At 41.1% G+C, this 27,647-nt stretch overlaps 2 pseudogenes; both read left to right on the top strand.

The window, feature by feature from the left end:
- The first annotated feature begins 258 nt into the window (after positions 1-258).
- Positions 259-3,019, top strand: LOC135541107 (KH domain-containing, RNA-binding, signal transduction-associated protein 1-like; annotated as a pseudogene).
- On the top strand, positions 2,690-27,328 carry LOC135505073 (centromere-associated protein E-like; annotated as a pseudogene).
- Positions 27,329-27,647: the final 319 nt, after the last annotated feature.

The raw sequence follows: 27,647 nt of genomic DNA, 5'->3' as shown, positions 1-27,647 counted from the left end.
ACGACGTTGGTCGCTTTTTGATGCGAAAACAGAAGGCTTGACCACATAAAAAATCTAAAGGGAAATGTTTTCTTCCTATCTTGTGAGTAAGTAAAGCTATTCTAATTATCCTCTTTGTTAATAGATATATTGTTCATATTTTGCTTAGCGATAACAATATTTATATATTTCAAAAATGCAGTGAACGCGTTATAAAACAAGCAGCTTTTTCTTTAAGACCCCTTCCACCCTGTAACGTGCAGCCTTCCAAATGATGACGCAGTCCAATGAAAAACAAAGGATGAGACAGTGCGCTAATTTGATTCTACGAACCGTAATCATCCACAACACGCTCTCTTTTAGCGGTGAAATACAGATAACGTGTAGCTAGTTACCGGAGAATATTACGTTCGAAAACATAGCTGAGAACATCAAGCGGGTCAAATTGATAAAGTAGGTTGTTTTGGGACGCTCCCGACCGACTGGAAACCAAGTAAACGAAAACGTTACAGAACGTGAACCACATGAGTTCTGACGCTAAGCCCGAACCTAAAAAAAAGCCAACATGGAGAATGAAAGCAAGTATCTCCCTGAGCTTCTGGCAGAAAAACACCGTCTGGATTCTTTATTCACACATGCAATAAAACGCATATCTACAGAGATAGAAAGGAGAGACAAAGAAAGAGAAACTTACCTGGGCCTGTTTACCACAAAGAACATCAAGGTCAAGGAACGTGTACTCATTCCAGTCAAACAGTAACCAAGGTTCAACTTTGTTGGTATGATTTTGGGACCCCAGGGGAACACAATCAAGCGCCTCCAGGAGGAAACTGGAGCAAAGATCTCAGTATTGGGCAAAGGTTCCATGAGGGACAAGGTGAAGGAGGAAGAGCTGAGAAAGGGTGGTGAGCCCAAATATGCTCATCTGGGCATGGAACCGCATGTCTTCATAGAGGTGTTTGCTCCTATACCTGAGGCATACTTGCGCATGGCTCACGCCATGGACGAGGTCAAGAAGTTCCTCATCCCTCAGGACAGCATGGGTGGTATATGCCAGGATCAGTTCATGGAGATTGGCTATCTGAATGGCGGTCAAGATTCGTAATCCAGGGGACGAGGGGGCCCTCCAGGCAGGGGCAGGGGAGCACCCCCACCCAACTCAGTAGGAGCAAGGGGGCGAGGAATACTACCTCGTGGAGGAGCCCCTCGTGGAGGCACTCAAAGTGGTGGCGCTTCCCGATGAGGTAAGAGTTGGGTGGGGTGTTGCCAGGGGTGTGTCGGCCAGAGGGGCTCCAGCTGGTCGGGGTGGACCCCCCTCTCCACCTGCTAGAGGAGGGACTACACCCTGTTCCAGACCACCCACCCCAGGGACACCAAGGATGCTACCAGCCCACTCCCACCCAAGGCTGAGAGGCCTACAATGAATATCCTGCCTATGAAGAAAGCTACGCTGAGCCTGCATATGAAGGTTTTGACAACAATTACAGTCAACAACCTCCACAAGCGGACACAGAGCACTATGACTACGGACATGGAGAGGCTCAGGAGGCTTATGAACCCTATGCCCAGGATGATTGGGAGGGTTAATGGTCCTCCACTGGAGGCAAAACCCCTCCAGCGAGGCAGGATAAGAGGTGGGCCTACAGAGAGCATCCATATGGAAGATACTGAACAGTCTCTGGTAGATGGTTGCCGTGGCAACTGCCTCCCATTGTAACTCACTTAACTCTCCAAAGTAATTTCCCTAAATGTTTTTCTTTTAAATTTCTGTAGTTTTGTTTTTTAATGATTTGAGAGCAGGACAACTGGATGTATGGTATCGAGTGGGCCGTAGCAAGCAAATGCAAGGATTTGGATAATACGTTTTCATTCAATGTTTGTTTCCACTGCATAATTGACAGTTTTAATATCTAAGTTAATGGTTACTTAGAGAAACGTGATACCTTGTATAGTGTTAAATGTTATTTTTTAAGGTTTGTTTCAGTTTGTCTTGAAATGATTTGTGGCAGTAGCAGTCTCATTTAGGCTGCATTTCTAACGTATTTTTAGCTAAAACTTGATTAATGACGTCAATGTAACATCGGCAACTAGACTAAGAATATATGGGGAAGAACCAAAATAATTTTCTAGACATCATTTTTGCAGAAACTAACATTCCCTATAGAGTCATAGATTTCAATGTTTTTTTCTTTTTTTTTCTTAGGGTTTTGAAATCTAGCCTTATTAGACTCTGAGACAGTCTGTGTCTACATTCTACTTTAGATAACTTTTGTTTGGCTTACTTTGGTCTACATTTTATTGGGCTGACTTTGATAGAAATGCTGATAAATTGCTCACTTTGTTTGATTGGTCCTACAAGAATTTGGACATGGTCCTCACATGGTCTTCATGTAAGGGAAAACTGCAGCCATCTCAATATTATATGCATACACTTATTAAGAACGTTTTGTATATTGCTTTCTAAAGTTGTGCCGTCTCCAAAATGCATAGTGCTACGTACGTGTGTACTCTTGCCTAAATATGATACTAAATATATCCCAAAAATGTTTTTCTGCAGTGCGTTGTATCAATAAAGCCAAAAAAAAAAATTTATCACACAAAAAAAAGACCGCTAATTTTCAATCAGCTTTTGAGGCTAGCCAGAAAGCTAACGTTATTCATCAAGTGAAGGGTATTGCTAGCTGACAGGGAAATGGACGACTTTTTCACAATGGCAGAGGAATCTGCTGTCAAAGTGTGTACGCGTTCGACCTCTCATAACGGTGAGGCTGTTTTCAGACCTCAAAATATAGCTAGTTAGTTTACTGAACAAGTACCGTTAACAATTTTGATTAAAGTTAGCTAACGTTAGTTTGCGCTGACTTAGTTCTAGTTACAGTAAGATAGTAGGTAACTAATTAATATAGCAAGCAAACAGATCTAATTTGTACCAACTAATGATTGTATAATAACTGTAAACTGATTAAGTTGAGACATTGGCTTGCTAACTACCTACAGTAGCTTTATGTGTGGTGGAGCTCTTATGTTGTCGTCGTAGGGAGGAAACTGCTGCAGAAAGCGCCTTGCCGGTCAAGTTGTATTGGAAAGCTGATAAGCAGACAATTAATCAGGTTGATGATAGAAATTTTACCAATAACTTCAGTTTCGGTGAGTTTTCCTAAAGGCGAGTATGAATGTTGGACGGACATGCAGGCAATAACGTGAATCACTTATTTGTATGATTGGTTTCCTTACAGACCGTGTATTTAGTGTTGAAGAAACAACTCTACAGCTGTACCAGGAACTTGCAAAGTCTCTTGTCTCCACTGTTCAAGGTTATACTGGTAAGGGATTGTGAACAGTGTTGCCAACTAATTTTCAGGGTAAGTTGCTCGAGGCAGTGACAACTTCAACAACCAGGGATGAATCAATGAGCATGTAGTGTTAGTGGGTCCAGATCGAAGTGGGACATTTGGGTTGCAATGCAGAGCAGACTTACCAATCTCATTGTGGTTGAGGTCATAGAGGCGCTTGAATGGGAAGTTCTTTTCAATCTTGATGACTTCCTCTGGGAGCTTCCTGAACTGACGCAGAGGAGACATGGACTGCCACCTGTGTAGGAGAGGGAAACATTCAGACAGAAAAGACCAGAGGAACATCACATTTCATTCTAGCCTTGTCATGTACACTGAACAAAAATATAAACACAACATGTAAAGTGTTGGTCCCATGTTAAAATAAAATATCCCCAAAATTATACATACTCACAAAAATGTTATTTCTCGCAAATTTCTAGCACAAATTTGTTTAAATCCCTGTTAGTGCGCATTTCTCTTTTGCCAAGATAATCAATCCACCTGACTGTTGTGGCATATCAAGAAGCAGATTAACAGTGTAATCATTACACAGATACACCTTGTGCTGGGGACAATAAAAGGCCACTCTAAAAAGTGCAGTTTTGTCACACAACCCCACAGATGTCAAAAGACCTGAGACTGGGACTGAGATTTGTCTTCCAACAAGACAATGATCCAAAACATAAAGCAAAATCTACAATGGAATGGTTCAAAAATAAACATATCCAGGTGTTAGAATGGCCAAGTCCAGATCTGAATCCAATCGAGAATCTGTGGAAAGAACTGAAAACTGCTGTTCACAAATTCTCTCCATCCAACCTCACTGAGCTCGAGCTGTTTTGCAAGGAGGAATGGGAAAAAATTTCAGTCTCTCGATGTGCAAAACTGATAGAGACATACCCCAAGCGACTTACAGCTGTAATCGCAGCAAAAGGTGGCGCTACAAGGTATTAACTTAAGGGGGCTGAATAATTTTGCTCGCCCAATTTTTCAGTTTTTGATTTGTTAAAAAAGTTTGAAATATCCAATAAATGTCGTTCCACTTCATGATTGTGTCCCACTTGTTGTTGATTCTTCACAAAAAAATACAGTTTTATATCTTTATGTTTGAAGCCTGAAATGTGGCAAAAGGCCGCAAAGTTCAAGGGGGCCGAATACTTTCGCAAGGCACTGTAGCTATATTAAATGGCAAACATTTTCTCAGGAACAATATTTGCTTATGGACAAACTGCATCTGGGAAGACATTCGCTATGGTTGGGAGTTCTCTTACTCCAGGAGATATACCCTTTGCCATGGAGGATGTCTTCCAGACTATAAAAAATGTGAGTAGTTAGAAAATAAACAGTCATATGTATGTGTAAGATGTGTTGTAAGTGGTTTGCTTTTAATTTTTTACTTCAGTGTCCAAAAAAGGAGTTCCTTCTGAGGGTGTCATACTTGGAAATCTACAATGAAACGGTGACAGATTTGCTCTGTGACAGTTGGAAAAGGAAGCCTCTAGAATTCCGAGAGGGGAACATTGTAATTTTGATGGAAACATTGTAAAACAATAGAACTGTTGAACTACAATAACGGGTGTTTTTAAATGGTGAAATGTCTGTCTTGGCAGAAAAATGTCTATGTAGCTGACCTTACTGAGGAACTGGTGACATCTACTGAGCAAGCCCTTGTGTGGGTTAGAAAAGGAGAAAGTAAAATGCTCTTATTCCTTATTTAAACCATCATGTTAGATTAAATTCAATACATGTATTGACTTTAACATACTGACACTATTTAATGTTAAATGTATGCCCTAGAGAGAATCGCCATTATGGAAAGTCAAAAATGAACCAGCGACGCATTTGTTCACATACAATTTTCCGCTCTGTAAGACACTTTATTATACATCATAATAGACCATGCATATCTGGTTATCTGTGTGCTGGAGATAATGCTGGTGTTTTTCTCAGATCTTGGAGCGTCGTGACAGGGGTGACCCTGCATCTGGTTAAAATTCAGACAGCACCATTATTGTGTTCCATTTGGTAAGCTGCCACAGGAAAGTGTGTTTGGTGAACTCAGATGTGTCCTCTATTTTGTATTTTCTTACCAGTCTCATGTTCATGTAGAATTTGGTTGACCTGCCTGGGGCTGAGAGAGCAAGTCAAACAGGCGCTGAAGGTAAGTGGTTTGATATTTGTACTAATGTAACAGTGTGAAATATCTGAACAACCTTCCTTTGGTGGTTGAGTTCAGTTTCATTTTGGGATTTTTGACATCTGGTATTGTAGGTACACGTTTCAAAGAAGGATGTAATATAAATCACAGCCTGTTCACCCTCGCTCAAGTGACCAAGAAACTGATGAAACCCAGAAGTAGGTGTTTGGTTACTTACCTTTTTCCACAGCATTTGTGTAACTTATGCAATTTGTTTAATGTTCATTAATGTGATTTCTATCCATACATTCAGGGGTTTTACTAAATACAGGGACAGTAAACTCACCCGTATCCTCCAAAATTCCTTGGGTGGAAATTGTAAAAACTGTCATCTGCACAATCATCCCAGTTACTGTGGAAGAAACGCTTAGCACTCTTCAAGTGGGTGAAATATTTGTCCATCTTAAGTCCTTATTTTTAAATTATTAATATCAGACAAATGTAACACTTATTTTTAAATCAAGTATCTGCCCAGCTCTACAATGTAGTTTGCTAGTGCAGCAAAGAACATGAAGAATGTCAGAGGTTTCTGATGACGGAGCCCTTCTTAGAAGATACAGAAATGAAATTGTGGACCTCAAGCACCGACTTCATGAGGAAAATCTAGCTGTACTGGCTATTGGGGTTCTTTAGAAATGTTGCCGGCTTTCCTTTCAAAGAATTTACCCTTTTTACAACTGCAATTTCAACCTTTATTTTTGTGCACTGTCTTAGGTCTCCTCAGTCACTCAAACAACCGCAACAGAAGGAGACTCTGTCCCAGATTTTGCAACAGAAGGATCAGCTCCAAAGAGAACAAGAAGACAGGATTAAGAATTTTACCAAACTTCTAGTCACCTCCTCAGACTTTGTTTCCATCAAAAAGGTTAACTTTTAGTGCCTTACAGATATGTATTGGATGCTTAATTTCTTAACAGTTGTACTTTTAGGTTATTTTTTACTTTGTTTTACCATGTCTTTATATTTGTAAAGATGCCAAAATGGAGGGTTACGTGCGGTGGAAAACTTTCATCACCAGCCTTCCACCATGCTGGAGAGTCTGACCTATGCTTTGCTGAGCCTTTTCTCAAAAAGAGAAATGCTGATATGTCTGTCTTGACAGAGCAGAATGATGGTAATAACCATAGGAAAAATAAACTAAACATCAATGTCAGTGGTAGCTTTTATTCTGCGATACGGTATGCTATATTTTGCCATACTGGCACATAAAATCATGTTCAATAGCTTTTTTTCTGTTTGTGTATTCACAGATGGCGATGAGTTAGATTCTTCTACCTTTGACATGGAGATGAACCAGAGCAGTGTGACTGTGTGTAGTTTATCAGAAAGGTGAACATGGACTATTGCCATCTTATCGTGCAATCCGTTTTGTCACCAAAGCCCCATATACTACCCACCATTGCGACCTGTACGCTCTCGTTGACTGACCCTCGCTTCATACTCGTCGCCAAACCCACTGGCTCCATGTCATCTACAAGACCCTGCTAGGTAAAGTCCCCCCTTATCTCAGCTCGCTGGTCACCATAGCATCTCCCACCTGTAGCACACGCTCCAGTAGATATATCTCTCTAGTCACCCCCAAAACCAATTCTTTCTTTGGCCGCCTCTCCTTCCAGTTCTCTGCTGCCAATGACTGGAACGAACTACAAAAATCTCTGAAACTGGAAACACTTATCTCCCTCACTAGCTTTAAGCACCAACTGTCAGAGCGGCTCACAGATTACTGCACCTATACATAGCCCACCTATAATTTAGCCCAAACAACTACCTCTTTCCCTACTGTATTTAATTCATTTATTTATTTTGCTCCTTTGCACCCCATTATTTTTATTTCTACTTTGCACATTCTTCCACTGCAAATCTACCATTCCAGTGTTTTACTTGCTATATTGTATTTACTTTGCCACCATGGCCTTTTTTTTGCCTTTACCTCCCTTATCTCACCTCATTTGCTCACATCGTATATAGACTTGTTTATACTGTATTATTGACTATGTTTGTTTTACTCCATGTGTAACTCTGTGTCGTTGTATGTGTCGAACTGCTTTGCTTTATCTTGGCCAGGTCGCAATTGTAAATGAGAACTTGTTCTCAACTTGCCTACCTGGTTAACTAAAGGTGAAATTAAATAAATAAAAATCGTAACGCTGCATTACCTTCTTGTTGTCCTTCATTCTCATGTTCCTGCGTTTTCTTCTGTTCTTCTGAATTTGTATTTATTTAACCAGGAAGGGCTCATTCAGATTTAAAATCCTGGCCAAGATAGGCAGCACCAAGTCATTACAAATATTACAGACAAACAACATGAAAAACTACAAGTAATCAAATATAGAATTCACAAGAGTATAACAAAATCAAAAACAGCTAATTAAAATAATTGACAGGTCAGGGAATCAGTCTCAAGATCATTCATCAGTGATTTAAAAATACTAATCGGGACAAGTTCTTCCAAGACAATGGCGCAGAGTACATAAAAGCCCTTTTACTAAATTCAGTTCGGACATTTGGAATAGTTAGCAGGATAAAGTCCAGCGAACGAATAGAGTACCCACCACATTTCTGAACAATAAAAATGACCAAATAAGAAGGTAGTAAACCCAAAATGGCTTTGTAAATAAAAGTATATCAGTGACTGAGCCTACGAGTGACTAGAGAAGGCCAGCCAACCCTGGTATACACAAAGTGCAGTGGTGCGTAAGGGTTTTGCAGTTTAAAATAAATCTCAAAGTGCCATGGTAAAGGGTGACAATTGATCTCAAACACTGAGCGGAAGTATTCATATATAAAATATCCCCATAGTCTAGTAAAGGCATAAATGTAGCTGATTACTAGCCTCCTCCTGGCTTCAAAAGAAAAACGCCTTATTCCTAAAATACAATCTCAATTTCAGCTTCCATTTTTTTGTAAGTTGTTGAATATGCAATTTAAAAGAGAGGCCGTCATCAATTAAAATTCAAAGATATTTAAGAGGTTACAACCTCAATCTCCTTGCCATTTTATCTCCAAACGAGTTAAACAAATTGTCTGAGAAGGTGTCCCGTCTGGAGATCCAGCTGTAAAATGAGGCTCGACAGAAGCAGGAGGCCATGGAGAAAGTGGAGACTTTTGAGAGGAGGGTTGCCGAACTGGAGATGCAGTTAGAGAAGTTGCAAATGCCCACTGATGCACAGCTGGAAAACGAAGTTCAGCAGAACCAGGAGGCCATGGAGAAAGGGGCGGTTTTTGAGAGCAGGGTTGCTGAACTAGAGAAGCGGCGAGAAGAAAAGTCACATGCCTGCTGATGTGCAGGAGGCCATGGTGAAGGTGGTAACTTTTCAGAGTAGGGTTGCTGAACTGCAGAAGATGCTAGATTTCCACTGACTCACAGGAGCAGGTTGGCTATCACCAATGCCTTCTCACTGGTTTATCATGCAGAATGTCAGAAATCATTTAATCTAAATGCAAAAATGGTCCAACTGTCATTCTTTACAGATGAAAAGGGGATTTGAGGAGACAATTCAACTCTGAGACGTTGGTGTCTGAGAAGGTATCTAGTTATAATTTGTTTTTTGGTTATTTTTGTATTGAATTCTCAACTCACCATGTGGTCTGTCAACAGGAAATGGTTGCTGCTGAGCGTGATTATCTCAAGCAGGAGCTCAACATTCTAATGGGATGGACTAAAAACTTGAAGAAAAGGCTGCACTTCTTCAGGAGATGGAGGAGAAGAAAGAGATGGATGAGTTCAATTTTCTGGAAGAGGAGAGCAAAAGAGAATGAGGTAATACAGACTGCTGCAAAGATTGCGTAGATTTGTCAAAAGTTATATAACCAATCTATTTCAATGTAGTAGTTAAGCAAATTGGAATGTACTATGTATGGCATAAGACAATTGCAAGTCCATGAATGTCATAGGGACTTACTATAAGTCATTAAGATGGTTTGTGCTTGTAACCTTTTGTATAACTACAGAAAGAACTACTGAATGAAATGTCCTTAAAGAAGGCTGTGGAGGCATCTGGATGCAAATCTCAAGAGCTTGAGGTGAGACTACAAAATGTTTAGGCAGGAGCAAGAAGCGAGGCTAACAAGATGTATTGTATGTCAATGAGTGCTGGGCTGCATGGCTTTTGATTGATTTGCCAATTACGGTCCATCCCTAGGCTAATCTGGTGGCAATGTCAGAGGAGCTGAAAAAGAAAGATGACTGGGCAGAGGAACTACAAAGATTGGTACATTCATTTAAAATCATTTTAGGTCATTGATTTGTGCCAAACGTGTTCACCACACTGGTGTAACATAGCCATCATACTTTTCTCTTTCAGAGTGACATTGACTTGGTCCAACAAATGAAGCAGCTGCGACACACTCTGGACGATGCTGAGGGACTGAGCTGTGACACTAAGAAGGAGTGGGCCCACCTGCGCAGTGAAAATATCTCACTCAAAGAGAGGGATGTGTCTTCAACCTCAGTGTCAGTTTGCAGCCTGTATTTAAATGCAAACTGCGCTCAATGGATTGACCATTATCGTGTTGCATTAGCTTTAACTCTATGCTTTGGCCTTGCTTTCATGTCACATGGATGGAAGCTGAGGGGAATGCCCTTAGCTATCAGTTGGAGACAGAAAAATCACGCTTCAAAAAGATGCAGGTTGACCTTCAGAGGGAGTTACAGGGAGCCTTTGAGGAGAACACCAAGCTTACTACTCTCCTGGATGGAAAAGCTCTGAAAAGTATGTAGTTAGTGTTGGTTGTCTATTGTATAATATTTCCTCTCTTCCCCAACCTCTTGTTTATTTGCTATCATGCGGTCTCCTCTTTTTGCTTAGATCTCATAGACAGCATTGAACTGGAGAAAAGAAGTTACTGACCTGAAGAAAGAGCTGGAGAAGTCTCATGAAGATGAGAAACCCTACAAGCTAAGATCAAGGATTTGAGTCCACTGCAGGATCTTCCAGATAAAGTGGACAGTTTGATGAAGCAGGTAACCCCATTGTTGTAATGTAACACAATAGAGACTTGTCTTTTAAGAGAAGTTATTTTTAATGAATCCCCTCTTCTCTGGCTGTTCAGGTATATGTCCTCAATGAGGAGTTGTGTGCAGTCCAAATAGCGAGGGAGAGCCTGGGTGTCTGCTAAGGAGGAAGCTTAGCAACTCAGAACATTTCCAGAGCTCCCAGGTGCAGCAAGTCAAACTGCTAGATGACCTGAGTGAAGCAAAGTTGAGGGAAAACGACCTAACCCATCAGTAAATCGACATCACTGAACAACTGGAGACTCTCCGTAAGGACTTGGTGTGCTCCTCTGTGGAGAACAGTCAGCTTCTTACTACTGTGGAAGAGTCCAGCCTGAAAGTAAGTCGGTCCTTGTCAAATCACATGACCTTCAATTTGTTTTTTGTTGTTGAATTGTCTGTAAGGCTGTCCACCAACAATGTATTTTTGATTGAGCTGAAGGAGAATGAAAAGCGTTGAGCATCAATTGAAAATACACTGCTCAAAAAATAAAGGGAACACTTAAACAACACAATGTAACTCCAAGTCAATCACACTTCTGTGAAATCAAACTGTCCACTTAGGAAGCAACACTGATTGACAATAAATTTCACATGCTGTTGTGCAAATGGAATAGACAACAGGTGGAAATTATAGGCAATTAGCAAGACACCCCCAATAAAGGAGTGGTTCTGCAGGTGGTGACCACAGACCACTTCCCAGTTCCTATGCTTCCTGGCTGATGTTTTGGTCACTTTTGAATGCTGGCGGTGCTTTCACTCTAGTGGTAGCATGAGACGGAGTCTACAACCCACACAAGTGGGTCAGGTAGTGTGGCAAGAAGTGGCAAGAAGGTTTGCTGTGTCTGTCAGCGTAGTGTCCAGAGCATGGAGGCGCTACTAGGAGACAGGCTAGTACATCAGGAGACGTGGAGGAGGCCGTAGGAGGGCAACAACCCAGCAGCAGGACCGCTACTTCCGCCTTTGTGCAAGGAGGAGCAGGAGGAGCACTGCCAGAGCCCTGCAAAATGACCTCCAACAGGCCACAAATGTGCATGTGTCTGCTCAAACGGTCAGAAACAGACTCCATGAGGGTGGTATGAGGGCCCAACGTCAACAGGTGGGGTTGTGCTTACAGCCCAACACAGTGCAGGACGTTTGGCATTTGCCAGAGAACACCAAGAGTGACAAATTCGCCACTGGCGTCCTGTGCTCTTCACAGATGAAAGCAGGTTCACACTGAGCACGTGACAGACGTGACAGAGTCTGGAGACGCCGTGGAGAATGTTCTGCTGCCTGCAACATCCTCCAGCATGAGCGGTTTGGCGGTGGGTCAGTCATGGTATGGGGTGGCATTTCTTTGGGGGGCCGCACAGCCCTCCATGTGCTCGCCAGAGGTAGCCTGACTGCCATTAGGTACCGAGATGAGATCCTCAGACCCCTTGTGAGACCATATGCTGGTGCGGTTGGCCCTGGGTTCCCCTAATGCAAGACAACGCTAGACCTGTAGTGTGGTTTTCCACTTTAATTTTGAGTGTGACTCCAAATCTAGACCTCCATGGGTTGATAAATTTGATTTCCATTGATTGATTTTGTTGTCAGCACATTCAACTATGACAAGAAAAAAGTATTTAATAAGAATATTTCATTCATTCAGATCTAGGATGTGTTATTTTAGTGTTCCTTTTATTTTTTTGAGCAGTGTACATTGTGTGGAATGCAAGAAGTCATGAAAGACTTGATTGAGAAGCTTGCTGACAGTGAATCATTCAAGGACCAAAATGACAATCTATCCCAAGAACACCAAGATCAGGTGCAGTGCCTCTCAAAACAACTGACTTCAGCTGTCTCTCTACAGTAAGTCATTAATTTTTATAATTTGTCCTTCAGATAAGGCAACTGTGAGGAGCTTGAGTCTGTGCGATGTGATTGAGATAATCTCCTGTCTGAGAAGACAGCCAGTCCTCAGAATTATGCAGAGGAGTTGGTGCTCTCTACTGTGACCTCCCTGACTGAAGAGAGAGACCATCTCCAGGAGATACTGGGTGGAGTCAGAGAGGAGAGGAACCAGCTGAATTGAGACCTGGAGGAGAATGTGGAGATGGTGATTAGTAACTGTTGTATCCTTAGGAAGGTCATTTTGTTTGAGAAATAATTGGAGCATCAAGCTGTGAACGGGGATGTAAGAGGAGTATGCCATTTTCACATAATACAGGTCCAGGCAGAGCTAAAACGGCAACATCTGAACTCAGAACAGCAGACGTGGCCAACAAGATGATCAACTTCAGCAACAAGTCAGTGCCAGTGTCTTTTATACATAAGTTACTGTCTGGGATCCTTTTTAAATGGAAGATTTCACTTGTGATATTTCCAATTTGTTCAGATACAGGAACCTAGAGGCTGCATTGGAGACCATGAATGAGGAACGTAGTCAGTTGAACAGTGACCTACAGCAAAATATGTAGATGGTGAGGACATGTCCAAGTGTTTTTGGTCTTCCAACAGCTGCACTTTGGTGTAGCTAACTGTCAACAAAAACATCCGTGTCAGTTTTATTCAGTGCTTGACTTGGTCTGAAATAGGTTCTGGTACTCGTTTTGGGGGCTGGTACTGTTTATATTTAAATGCAAGAGCTCCACAATACTTTTGAGCTAATATTCTATTAGAACAACAAGAGTTCAAATAGAAAATTGGTGGTGCCGGTATTCAGCTCCGGTGAACTACTGCCCAAGTCAAGCACTGCTTATATTGTGATATTATTCTCCTCTCTAGGCTGCAGACTCGTGGGCGTCTCTGTTCCATCCAAGAAAAGCTCAGACAACAGAGACAACTGAACTCTGACCTCGATAACCAAAGTTTATAGGAGTCTCTCCTAGAACAGCAAGTTAATTTCTTTGACGGTTAGATTTTTCTTCAACTGTTTAGTAATAATACAATTAGATCATATCTTTTTTCTCCTCATAGGAGAAGCAGCTGAGTGAAGAGCTTGAGTCTGTGCGAGCTGAGCGAGAGTGTCTTCTGTCTGAGAGTACAGACAGCCCTCAGAATCATGCAGAGGAGTTGGAGAAGCTGCTCTCTACTGTGACCTCACTAACTGAAGAGAGAGGCCAGCTCCAGGAGATACTGGGGGAAGTCAGAGAGGAGAGGAACCAGCTCAAGAGAGACTTGGAGGTGAATGTAGAAATGGTGAGTTGTACCCTTAGGAAGGCCATTTTGTTTAAGAAATAGATTGGAGCATCAAGCTGTAAATGGGGATGTAAAAGGAATTTAAGAAAGGGTCAGGGTCAGTTTGTTATATCTGGAGTACTTCTTCTGTCCTATCCCGTGTCCTGTGTGAATCTAAGTGTGCGTTCTCTAATTCTCTCCTTCTCTCTTTCTTTCTCTCGGAGGACCTGAGCCCAAAGACCATGCCCCAGGACTACCTGACAAGATGACTCCTTGCTGTCCCCAGTCCACCTGGCCGTGCTGCTGCTCCAGTTTCAACTGTTCTGCCTTATTATTATTCGACCATGCTGGTCATTTTTGAACATCTTGGCCATGTTCTGTTATAATCTCCACCCGGCACAGCCAGAAGAGGACTTGCCACCCCACATAGCCTGGTTCCTCTCTAGGTTTCTTCCTAGGTTTTGGCCTTTCTAGGGAGTTTTTCCTAACCACCGTGCTTCTACACCTGCATTGCTTGCTGTTTGGGGTTTTAGGCTGGGTTTCTGTACAGCACTTTGAGATATCAGCTGATGTACGAAGGGCTATATAAGTAAATTTGATTTGAATATACTTTTCCCCCTCAGATGATACATGCCCAGGCAGAACTGAAACAGCAACAACATCTGAACTCAGAACAGCAGACTTCAGCAACAAGTTAGTATCTGTCAACCCTTTTACATTCAGGTTACATTAGAACATTGTTGAAACACTGGATACATTTCTTATTTTTGGTTTTGTTCAGATACAGCAGCTAGGAGAGGAACAGGAAACCATGACAGAGGAGAGGCGTCAGTTGAAGGGTGACCTGCAGGAAAATATGGAGATGGTGAGGCCGTGGCCAAATGTTTTCTAGTTCAACAACCCTCAGTGACTTTGAAGTGTTCACTGTGAGCACCATAATGCTTCTACTGCTACAAGTGTAAAACATTATTTTTATTCTAGGCTGAAGAAACCCAGCGACTTCCCTTGGATGGAATGGAGGAGCTCTGACAACAGAGCCAACTGAACTCTGACCTTGAGAGCCAAAGTTTACAGAAGGAGTCTATTCTAGAACTGCAGGTTAATAGCCTACTCTTCCTTACTTTTTGACACTGTAGCCTCTTCAGATCACATGCATATTGATGAAACATTTCACCGGTTTCCCCCCTGATAGAAGCTAAGCAGCTGAGAGAGGAGGTTGAATCATTGCAAGCTGAGAGAGAGCATCTCCTGTCTGAGAAGACCGATAGCCCTCAGAATCATACAAATTAGTTGGAGAAGCTGCTCTCCACTGTGACCTCACTGACTGAAGAGAGAGACCAGCTCCAGGAGATGCTGGGGGGAGTCACAGAGGAGAGAAACCAGCTCAAGAGGGACCTGGAGGAGAATGTGGAGATGGTGAGTGATTTCATCGATTTTAAATACAATATTTAGAAAATGCATGCATTGAAAATTGCAATCAAAAGAAGCTTTTTTAAATTCTACTAATGTACCTTTCATCATTTTGCAGATGATTGAAAACCTGGAGAAGCTGAGGGTGGCCTTAAAAAGATTTACCATCAAGAGGAAAATATTAAACATATGGATACTGCACATCTGTTACATCTAGATGAACTGCAAAGTCAGGTAAAATGTGCTTTTACTTAACGACTGAATTTAATTGACAACAACTATGACAACAACTTATTTTGTACATAATGTTGCCGCTACTGTCTCTTATGACCGAAAATAACTTCTGGACATCAGGACTGCGATTACTCACCACGGACTGGAAGAATCCTTTTTTTCCTGATGAGTCTGACGAGCCCGATGCAAATTATATACTGATACACTGCAGTGAGTAAAACAAACTTAGGGACGAGGCTTCTGATGTTAACATGCATGAAACCAAGGCTTTTATGGTTACAGAAGTCAACAAATGAGAGCGCCTGGGTTAACCTCTACATCACCCAAGGAACAGAGAAGGAGCAGGATGAGGGCGTCCGGCAAAAGGGAAGAACAGCCGAGAGCTGCCAGTGGCACGAGCGTACCAGACGAGCTAAACTACTTCAATGCTCGCTTCGAGGCAAGTAACACTGAAACATGCATGAGAGCACCAGCTGTTCCGGAAGACTGTGATCACGCTCTCCGCAGACGATGTGAGTAAGACATTTAAACAAGTCAACATTCACAAGGCCGCGGGGCCAGATGGATTACCAGAACGTGTAGTACAAGCATGCGTTAACCAACTGGCAAGTGTCGTCACTGACATTTTCAACCTGTCACTGACCGAGTCTATAATACTAACATGTTTTAAGCAGACCACCATAGTGCCTGTGCCCAAGAACACTAAGGTAACCTGACTAAATGACTACCGACCTGTAGCACTCACGTCTGTGGCCATGAAGTGCTATGAAAGGCTGGTCATGGCTCACATCAACACCATTATCCCAGAAACCCTAGACCCACTCCAATTTGCATACCGCCCCAACAGATCCACAGATAATGCAATCTCTATTGCACTCCACACTGCCCTTTCCCACCTGGACAAAAGGAACACCTATGTGAGAATGCTATTCATTGACTACACTAGTTTAGTAATAATACAATTAGATCATATCTTTTTTCTCCTCATAGGAGAAGCAGCTGAGTGAGGAGCTTGAGTCGGTGCGAGCTGAGAGCGAGCGTCTCCTGTCTGAGAAGACAGACAGCCCTCAAAATCATGCAGAGGAGTTGGAGAAGCTGCTCTCCACTGTAACATCACTGACTGAAGAGAGAGACCAGCTCCAGGAGATTCTGGGTGGAGTCAAGAGAGGAGAGGAACCAGCTCAAGCGAGAACTGGAGGAGAATGTGGAGATGGTGAGTTGAAGTTAAACATTATCTAATCACATTGTTCAGAAACCATTATTATGATTTATTTTGTCCATGAATATAATTTGAAGTCTTTGAACCAGTCCATCAAAGTCCAGGAGGAGCTGAAACAGCAGCAACATCTCAGCTCTAAGCAGCAGGCTGAGACAGAACAACAAAAAACTCAACTTCAGCAACAAGTCAGTAATAGCTTCAACTCATCCAGGTGATGGTGTCTCCTAGTTTCTTGTTGACAGTTTCGATCATTGTATGTTGTTTCACCTTGTTCAGATACAGTAGCTAGAGGAGGAACACGCACACATGAAAGATGAGAGAGCCCAGCTTCAGAGAGATCTTCTGAAAAATATGGACATGGTGAAGCCTTTGTTATAGTTTTAAAATATGAATTGTTATATATGAATTATTATTTTGATGTGGTCTAAAGTGAAATGTCTCCCCAGCTCATACAAGTCCAGAGGACAATAGAACAGCAGCAACATCTGAACACAGAACAGCAGGCTGAGAGAGAACAACAAGATCCCCTACTTGAACAACAAGTAAGTCGTAGTTAAACCATATACCAGTACAAAGCTGGTGGTGTTAGGCCATTTGGGGAAGTATATTTTAATTCCTTGAATGTTGTTTTGCAGGTTCAGCTTCTTGAAGAGCAGTTGAAGATGGTGAAAGATGATAGGAGCCAGGTGAAGAGCAACCTTCAGGACAGTATGGACATGGTGAGAGTCTGTGACTGTTCTGGACTTAGAGAAGCAGTCATAATGTGAGAGAACCAAGATCAGAATGTTTTGGTACAAGTGGTTTTGGCTAAAATGGCATTAAATGGTTCCTATGCATTGCCCTCCGATGAAGCAGTTGAAAAAATAATTGCAGGGCTTCAAAGAAGGACAGTCTGTTTCCTTCTGGTGTGTCTGAAGTTGCTGTGGCATTTTTCTAATGAACTTTTGCCCCCATTCCTGATGCTCAGTGATGCAAATGCAACCATCTCCATATTGACAGAGCAGTTCAATAACACGGAGCGCGAAGTGTTTTACCACTAGCGAAGCAGAGGGAATTTGCTCCAGACTGGAGGCTTCCACTCAGCAGCTCCAGGTGGGCTAGCACTGGATTTTCTGTTTCAAAATCTATACAAATGCATCATTCGATGACATCATAATAAAAATAATTTTATCCCTTTGTAGGCGTCCTTCGTGAGGCTCCAGCTTGTTATCAATGGTGCTTCAAAGCCTGGACATGGGCCCCTGGTCGATGTCACACAAATTGGCGAAGTCATGATACTGAAACTGTTGTCCCTTCTTCCGAAGTCCACCAAAAACATCTGTAACAATGTCAATAGAGCTACAGTCCAGATAACTAATGCGGCTTGGGATACAAAGGTAAGAAGAGTCACACGTTCATAATAATTTCTATTTCATTTTGAACTGCAATAATAAACTCAGTTTGCTAAATTGAGTCAAAACATTTTAGGTGCTGCTGAAGCTGTATGCCAAGGATTACAAAACACACTTTGAAGCCCTGGTCCTGAATGACTTGGCTGTATTTGAAGAGAAGAGACTGCAGGCACCCAGTCACTCAGTCAAGGTGGCTGAGAACGAATTCCTTGGAGTCTGGGACCAGAGGCTGTCAGAGCTGCTGGACAAGAGTGGCGATGACCTCCAGGTGGGTAGGCCTCACATTACTGCACTGTTTTGTCTTTAAAATGAAATGACAGAAAATGCATTTATACTGTATGTTGTAAAACTAATTGTGTTCATGGGTTATCAGAATAATAATGTTTTGGATAAGCTTAAGGAGTGCCTGTCCACTCACCCAGCAGTGGTGTCAGAGGAGCTGAGGGCGTGAGAGAGGAGCAATGAGGAGGCTGAGTGCTCTATGCATGGTCCACTCACCTGGCTCGTCAGCTGTGGAGAGCTTCCTGGCTCGTCAGCTGTGGAGAGCTTCCTGGCTCGTCAGCTGTGGAGAGCTTCCTGGCTCGTCAGCTGTGGAGAGCTTCTCGCGGCAGAGCTGGCCCGGCGCTCTGCCATGGCACAGGCCAACACACGGGCTCTCCAGGTAGTTAACCCCACCAATCATCTCCAGTCTTAGTTAGCACATACAGAATGTCAATTGCTTCGCAGGGTTCGATCATGATTTGTGTGTCAGTGTTTTTCCTCTTGCCTTACAGGGATTGTGAGATGAGCACCGTGGTCTGCTGAAAGAGCTAGGTGTGGTCCGAGCACAGGCTGACATTCAGCTAAAAGAAGAGCGGAGTAAGACCTTTACTCTACTGCAGATACTGGAGAATGCCCCAGTCAAGACTGAAGCTGACCAGCTGAGGGACAACCAGCATCTTGCCATGCAATGTCAGCAGTTGGAGGGAGAAATCAAGGTACCGTTTTAACCTGTTTTTAATCTCATGGATAACTTCCATTGTTCTTCTATCTGAACCCATGACTAGTTTACAATGTATATTTTGTGTTTTCAGGAAATGCAAATGAGAGTTGAGCACCAGATTAAAGCTGCTAATAGGGTCTCAAACCACAAACAAGCCACCCAGCTCCTACGAACTGAGCTTCAGGATGCTTGTGCACAAGTCAAGGACAGGGAGGGCTCTATCCAAATCCTCAAAGAGAGACTGACGTAAGGGTTGGAACAAGGTGGAATTTCAACCCTAGGCTTTTTTGTATTTTGTGTGGGATGTGTTCAATAATCTTTTTTTTCTCTTGTTTGTAGGTGGTGGCCAAAAGAAGAGCATCACCTAGTGCTCTTGAGCTTGAAAAGCTGAATGCTAAAGTTGTGAAGATGGAGATGACTGCATTGTCCTCTAAACACCAAGAAGAGTAAGGCTTAATTTGCTTTAATCATGAGCTTCAATGTCGTTTTAAATGTGTATTCTTCCTTTGATTCCATCAGGTTTGTACCACTACTGAATTTGAGCAGAGCTTGTTTAAAGTATTTCTCCATGAGTCATCATTGGAGAAGATGCATGTTTATGACATTCTGCATTTGTTTTCCCCAGGTTACTGAGGATGACCACGCTCCTAAACCACAAGGAGGATGCTCTGAGGACGCTGAAGGAGACTCTGAGAAGATCACAGCAGGAGGGAGAACAGTTATGTAAGTCTGCCCCAGACAAGATTAAGAATAGAATTTGAAATGACCACAAAGCAACAGGTGAATAGTTATGAGCCCTAATTGAGATGTTTGTTATTGCAGTCATGGGGGGTCCAAAGCAACATTCTCCTTGAAAAGAACAAACTTGAGGAAGTGAAACGGCTACAAAAAAGAATTTCTGAATTGGTGAGGTAAAGATGAATCTAAGATTACTGTAATGTTTCGAAGTTTCTTGTGATATCGTATCACTAACATTCTGCCATTTCTCTCTGTTTTCACAGCCGTGTTTCCACTCAGCAAGGAGATATTTCCAAGTGGAAGGCTAGAGCAGTTAAGCTGAAGGAGAGGAGGGACGTGGTTGAAACACCTACATCTGCATGTACTCATACAAAACGATGACTTCTGAGGACCTCAACTCTCTCATGAAGTTCCTTCACTCTCCCAAGAAGTTCCTCGACTCACCCAAGAGAAGGTTCTTTGATGTCCGTCCAAGCTCTGAATGTCGATTAACTGTCTCAAGCAGTTTTTTGATAACTCCAACCTTGGAACCGTTCAAGGTAATTACAGTCACATTTACCTGAGTTTACCTTATATTTAAAGTTTGTATCCGGTCATCAAACAGCAGTTGGCCTTAATGAAATTACATTTTACCAGAAGTGGTGTGTATTCCCATAACATCACATATGGAGGCTGCTGGAAGTGCAGAAGTGGGTAATTGGTGTAATGTTATCCCCTGTGTTTGTGATAAAATGGTGGTGTTATTATTAATTGGAGCACAAAAACCTTCTCTTCTGGCAGTTAATGTCACTTGTCACGTACTGGTTTAATTGCGTAAGATACTGTATCATAGGGGTTGGTAACAAAAGTTGGAAAACACTTAATCACTAGAACTCAATGCAATTGAGATGGTTTGGGATGAGTTGGATCGCAGAGTGAAGGAAAAGCAGCCAACAAGTTCTCAGCACATGTGGGAAGTCCTTCAAGACTGTTGGAAAAGCATTCCAAGTGAAGCTGGTTGAGAGAATGCCAAGAGTGTCCAAAGCGGTCATCAGGGCAAAGGGTGGCTACTTTGAAGATTCTGAAATATATATAGTCAAAAATATTTTAGGGGGTTACTTCATTATTCCATGTGTTATTTCATAGTTGATGTCTTCACTATTATTCTACAATGTAGAAAATAGTACAAATAAAGAAAAACCCTTTAAATCAGTATGTGTCCAAACGTTTGACTGGTACTGTATATTTGAAGCACACAGAGCGAGCCACGAGCGCATAGCCACCAATTGCTCCTCATCTCCCTACAGTGCAGAGGCACGCATCATTAAATTTTTATGCATTTTGGAGTAAACTATCTTTCTTTAAAGTCACCAGAAGTAACCTTCTCAGTCGTTCCAAATATCCCAGGGGGCTTGAGCCCAGACCAGTGCAGTGAAGAGACCCACCCCTGATACCTTTGCTTAGCAAAAATTCCAGAGGAAACACTGGGTATAGGTTACAATTCCAAAATGGAGGAAGTGTTCGAGAGAAATCAGTGATTGTTGAGTCCAGGTCATCTGATGCAGCACTGCATCACTCTCCTTTTTGGTCAAATAGCCCTTACACAGAATGGAGGTGTGTTGGGTCATTGTCCTGTTGAAAAACAAATGATAGTCCCATTAAGCCCAAACCAGATGGGATGGCGTATCGCTGCAGAGTGCTGTGGTAGCCATCTTGGTTAAGAGTGCTTTCAATTCTAAATAAATCAGACAGTGTCACCAGCAAAGCACACCATACCATTACACCACATGCAGAGTAGAGGTCGACTGATTATGATTTTTTTTAACACCGATACCGATTATTGGAGGACCAAAAAAGCCAATACCGATTTAATCTGCAAATGTTTGAATTTTTTTTGTAATAATGACAATTACAACAATACTGAATGAACACTTATTTTAACTTAATACATCAATAAAAATAAATTTAGCCTCAAATAAATAATGAAACATGTTCAATTTGGTTTAAATAATGCAGAAGTAAACGTGCAATGTGTGCCATGTAAAAAAGCAAACGTTTGAGTTCCTTGCTCAGAACATGAAAACATATGAAAGTTGGTGGTTCCTTTTAACATGAGACTTCAATATTCCAAGGTAAGAGGTTTTAGGTTGTAGTTAATATAGTATTTATAGGACTATTTCTCTCTATACCATTTGTTTTTCATATACCTTTGACTATTGGATGTTCTTATAGGCACTATAGTATTGCCTATAGTATTTATAGGCACTATAGTATTGCGCGAACCAGAAACACATCGACAACAGCCACACTCAAAGCAGCGTTACCCATCGCTCCACAAAAGCCACTAGTTTCAGTGCGAGTGACGTTTGAAATGCTATTAGCGCACACCCAGCTAACTAGCTAGCCATTTCACATAGGTTACACCAGCCATTAGGCTGATAGGCTTGAAGTCATAAACAGCACTGTGCTTGTGAAGAGCTGCTGGCAAAACGCACGAAAGTACTGTTTGAATAAATGCTTACGAGCCTGCTGCTGCCTACCATCGCTCAGTCAGACTGCTCTATCAAATCATAGACTTAATTATAACATAATAAAACACAGAAATACGAGCCTTTGGTCATTAATATGGTCGAATCCAGAAACTATCATTTCGAAAAGAAAACGTTTATTATTTCAGTGAAATACGGAACCGTTCGGTATTTTATCTAACGGGTGGCATCTCTAAGTGTTAATATTCTTGTTACATTGCACAACATTCAATGTTATGTCATAATTACGTAAAATTCTGGCAAATTAGTTCGCATTGTCCTAGGCTGCCCAAACGGTTGCATATACCCTGACTCTGCGTGCAATGTACGCAAGAGATATGACACAATTTCACCTGGTTAATATTGCCTGCTAACCTGGATTTCTTTTAGCTAAATATGCAGGTTTAAAAATATATACTTCTGTGTATTGATTTTAAGAAAGGCGTTGGTGTTTATGGTTAGGTACAGTCATCCAACAATTGTGCTTTTTTTTCCCGCAAATGCGCTTTTGTTAAATCATCCCCCAGCGTTGCATCGATTATATGCAACGCAGGACACGCTAGATAAACGAGTAATATCATCAACCATGTGTAGTTACAACTAGTGATTATGATTGATTGTTTTTTTATAAGATAAGTTTAATGCTAGCTAGCAACTGAACTTGGCTTCTACTGCATTCGCGTAACAGGCAGGCTCCTCGTGGAGTGCAATGAGAGGCAGGTGATTAGAGCATTGTTAACTGTTGCAAGATTATATCCCCCGAGCTCACAAGGTGAAAATCTGTCAAATCTGTCGTTCTGCCCCTGAACAAGGCAGTTAACCCACCGTTCCTAGGCCGTCATTGAAAATAAGAATGTGTTCTGAAATGACTTGCCTAGTTAAATAAAGGTATAAAATAAAGGTATAAAAAAATCTGCGCCCAAAAATACCGATTTCCGATTGTTATGAAAACTTTAAATCGGCCATTCCGATTAATCTGTCGACCTCTAATGCAGAGATTATCTGTTCACCTGCTCTGCGTCTCAAAGACATGGCGGTTGGGGCCAAAAATCTCACATTTGGACTCATCACACCAAAGGACAGATTTCCACCGGTCTAATGTCCATTGTGTTTCTTGGCCCAAGCAAGTCTCTTCTTATTATTGGTGTCCTTTAGTAGTGATTTCTTTGCAACAATTCGACAATGATGGCCTCATTCACGCAGTCTCCTGAACAGTTGTTGATGTGTCTGTTACAGGAACTCTGAAGCATGTATTTGGGCTGCAATTTCTGAGTCTAGTAACTCTCTTGTGAACTTATTCTCTCTGCAGCAGAGGTAACTCTGGGTCTTCCTTTCCTGTGGTGGTCCTCTTGAGCCAGTTTCATCATAGCGCTTGATGGTTTTTGCGACTGCACTTGAAGAATCTTTCAAAGTTGTTTACATTTTCCAGATTGACTGACCTTCATGTCTTAAATTAATGATGGACTGTCATTTCTCTTTACTTATTTGAGCTATTCTTGCCATAATATGGACTTTTACCAAATAGGGCTGTCTACTGTATACCACCCCTACCTTGTCACAACACAACTGATTGGCTCAAACGCTTTCATAAGAAGGAAAGAAATTCCACAAATTAACTTTTAACAAGGCACACCTGTTAATTGAAATGCATTCCAGGTGACTACCTCATGAAGTTGGTTGAGGGAATGCCTTGATGACAGCTTTGCACACTCTTGGCAAAGGGTGGCTAATTTGAAGAATATAAAATGTATTTTGATTTAACACTTTTTTTTTTTGGTAACTACATGTTTCCATATGTGTCATTTCATAGTTTTGATGTCTTCACTATTATTCTACAATGTAGAAAATAGTAAAATTAAAGAAAAACCCTTGAATGAGTAGGTGTTAACTTTTGACTGGTACTTGGTTATAACTTGTCATGCTGATCTTAAAGTGACAGTGCGAGATTTTGGCAATTAAGCACTTTTTCTACTTACCCAGTTCATGGAATCCGTAAACTCATGGATACCACTTATGTCTAAGCATGCGGTTTTGGCATATATTACAAACAATATTTGGTGGCGGTGACAAAAATGAACATAGAGGAAACACTGCCATACAAGGCTTGCTTTGGTTTGCATGGTGGTTTGTTTGCTTTGGTTTTGTTTTGGCTAATTTGGTCTTCTATTTTTACTCTTTTCAGATGCAACTGTGGATTAAAAAGGAGGAATGGTGGCCTGTCACCAAAGCAAGCTGATCTATGCAAACAGCAGTAAATGATTTACCTAAATTGCACTAATCATTCATTGTTTATCTATTTTTCAATATTCAAAGTGTTTGTTTTCAATAGCCTTATATTTTAAAATAAAGAGCAGTTTATTTTAATAAGACTCATCTTTACCTGCTCTCTATGTAATAGCACTTTCAGATGTTCTGACAGCAGATGGCATGCTTACACCATTTTGTTTGAGAATGTTTTATTTTGACAATGATGGAGGATTTTAAACTTGGTGTCTATGCAAAGTGGTCTTGATGTTCAGTTTCTCCCATTAATAATTTTCAGACTAATGCTTTTACATTTTTAACCGTAGATTGCAGTTTTTGAGGATATTGTACATTCATGGGACTTTCATGACTCCTCATTGGAGTTCAATTAAATTTTTGAAGATGGAACAATTGGGTAATTAAGCTATGTGGCAGAATTAAACTCAGAATTATTCTAAATAACTGTATTTGCCCGTATGTTGTGCAGGTAAACAGGAGGCCTGACTCCTTAGACTTGGGTCTCAGTAGCTGCCCCACGGCTACATTCTCTTAGTCGCTTCCTTTGCATGGCTTCACATTTCATTTAAGAGGGTGCAGTAACCGCATTCTTCCTGTTCTCTCTGTTGGGATTACTGTAAGAAGGGTACTGTGCCTTCAGAAGGAGAACTGGCACCATGGTAAATAACCTTTAGAGTTCTGTAGCACATCATCAAAGGTAATTTGATCACAGGTTCCCAAATGGAAGGGAATTAAGTGATGTTTTCTGACTGCCTGGCAAAGTAAAGAAGACAGATCTTAAGATACACAGAATGCATTACTTAATTTGTACTCCAAGACATTCCAGTGACTGAGCCCTGCATACTTATCATGCAGTAGTTTTCTGTAACCTAATGACTGCACCAGCTAAAAAGACACGACCGATTGGGTTTGAAAGTGCCACAAGACTGGTAGACTTCTGAGCTGAAGTCTCTGCATTACCTTTGAGAGTTAACAGGTTCAGGCAAGATTATTCAGTACACATGTGCTCCAAAAGTTATTTTCATTAAACATTGTGTTGCCATCGAGGCTGAAATACTTTATTTACTAAAACCTCTAGCCGGAGAGGAGTAGTGGTTTTCATTATTTCACAAATATCAACATACAGTAACTGTCAAATCTGGAAATGGAAGAGCTGAAGTCTGCACTCAGATTATCAACAAAATACACTTTTCCCAAGCTTCTCTTGTACACCTAACCCATTAATAGTATTATTAAGACTTGGTATCTTTTGATACTTTTGTTCCAAGGATATCACAATATTGATGGTAAATAGGTTTGCCAGTTTTCTACAGGTTTTTTCTTATGTAGGCAATACAAGAAGAAGATGGAACACAATTGGACAGAAAAAGAACAAAGTCCTTGTGAAGAAGTTCAAGAATAAAGGGAGACCTTAAAAGGGTATTACAGTCTCAATACTGAACCAGACATTCCTCAAGCACAAGTTGTCGGAGTAGCCCTCATTGCAATTAAAGTAAGCAAAAGTGTCAAAGTTTGAACCTCTCCCGGCAGCCCACCTAATTGCTGAGGTGGCTTGTTTCATCTAATAGTATTAGTTGTATATTTCCATAATGTGTTACAGTGGGAATCATCCAGGACAGGTCTTTCCCTTGTTCAATTATTCAGGGCTCAGTCACAGACAGTCATTAAAGTTTCATGGGAGGCAATTTGGAGGCAGTGCTGGTTGCTTTAGAAAACAAAAAGCCCTCTCTGCCATTGGAAGTGCATGTTGTGAACTTGTGACAGAGGTAAAATGAAATTCATCATTACATTTGTGGACTATTATTGACCCATAAACTAAAAGGTGGAATTGTATGGTGACCAAATGTATTTGATTAGGTATGTCACTCAAAGTTCTTCTCAAAGATAACTTTAAAAAATTGCTATCTATAAGGCTAACTCATTTGCTGTATGAGACTGAGGAACACATCTACAAAATAGTCAGAAGTTCTCAAGACAACATTTAATACTGATGCACACAAATAGATGCCCCAAAACGTTTGTCTCCTTATAATTGTCAGATTTAGAAATGTATTCTTGCCAGTGCTTAAAAACTAAGAGGTAACATGCACACTTAGAAATAACACTTGTTTTGGGAAATACTAATATTACAAAAATATTACTTTGATCATTCGGCATGCCTTGAATCCTCTTAACAGCAAAATCACATGCCCACATAAATATCCTTGAGTAGAAAATGGGTCATGTAAGATTTTTTTAGGGAGGTAATTAAAACTTTGAGTGTATGTGGCTTGACATGGGATAATACATACACAACAGCAGCTTACTGTAATACTTTGCTGGTAAAGATTAGGTTGGAAAATATCTGAATCTCCTAAATAAAAATTCCAGGCAATTTGTTTTTAGAGATTACAAATATTTTACAAATAAAATGCAGTGCTCTAAATTCTTACCGAGATTGGGAAGGAAGTAAAAATGACATTCTTTCTCAATCAAGGACAGTTAAGTTGTTCAGTTGAATTGCAACAGCAATATTCAAACATGCACAGGCCAGGGACAGTGCATGACAGGCAGTCCTGGGCAGGCCAGTTTCTCATAAATTCACTGTTAAAGATGTTTGAAAATGTTTTGTAGGAGGACCATCACACTACATTTTCTTCTTCTATATTCTTCTGTTTATTCTGTTGAAGTCTGAATATGTTTATTCACATTTACTCCTACAATAGGTCTTGATATTGTTCCTTTAAGGCATGTTTTCACGTCAGTGGCTATTTGAAGGATTTTATGCTTGCTCTATTCTTAGCGCCAACTCACACTGGTAGCATGACTACTTGCAGTGTTTTAATTTCCAATTGTCAGGGTATAAATATTCCATTTGCTCTGGGCTCCATTCCCAGACCAAGATGTGAATACATGAGCTGAATTAGACTTTTTAAAACCCTGATTATCAAAATAAACTAAATTAACTCAAATGTGTTGGTTATTTGTCCCTTAAATTTTTATTACGTAAGTATTTAATGTTCCGAATGTGGTTATATGCAGGTGTAAAATGTGGATTTTGGACATTGCATTGTGATGGAACTCCATTCCTGGTTAATCCTCCAATGTAACAACTATCTTTGGTCAACAGTCTATAACTTACTTTCTGCATTCATAAAACGTATGATGGCATCCCAATGTTTTCCCTTGGGCTGTGATGCCTGCCTAATGACTGAATTGGCTTGATTGGTGTCACCTGTTTTGTTGTCATATCACATGCCAACTGCAGTGTATTAGT

The sequence above is a fragment of the Oncorhynchus masou genome, chromosome 1, assembly GCF_036934945.1.
Source record: "Oncorhynchus masou masou isolate Uvic2021 chromosome 1, UVic_Omas_1.1, whole genome shotgun sequence".
Classification (NCBI taxonomy): Eukaryota; Metazoa; Chordata; class Actinopteri; order Salmoniformes; family Salmonidae; genus Oncorhynchus; species Oncorhynchus masou.
The sequence above is the reverse complement of the archived record's forward strand: the minus strand, read 5'-3'. Positions and strand labels throughout refer to the sequence as shown.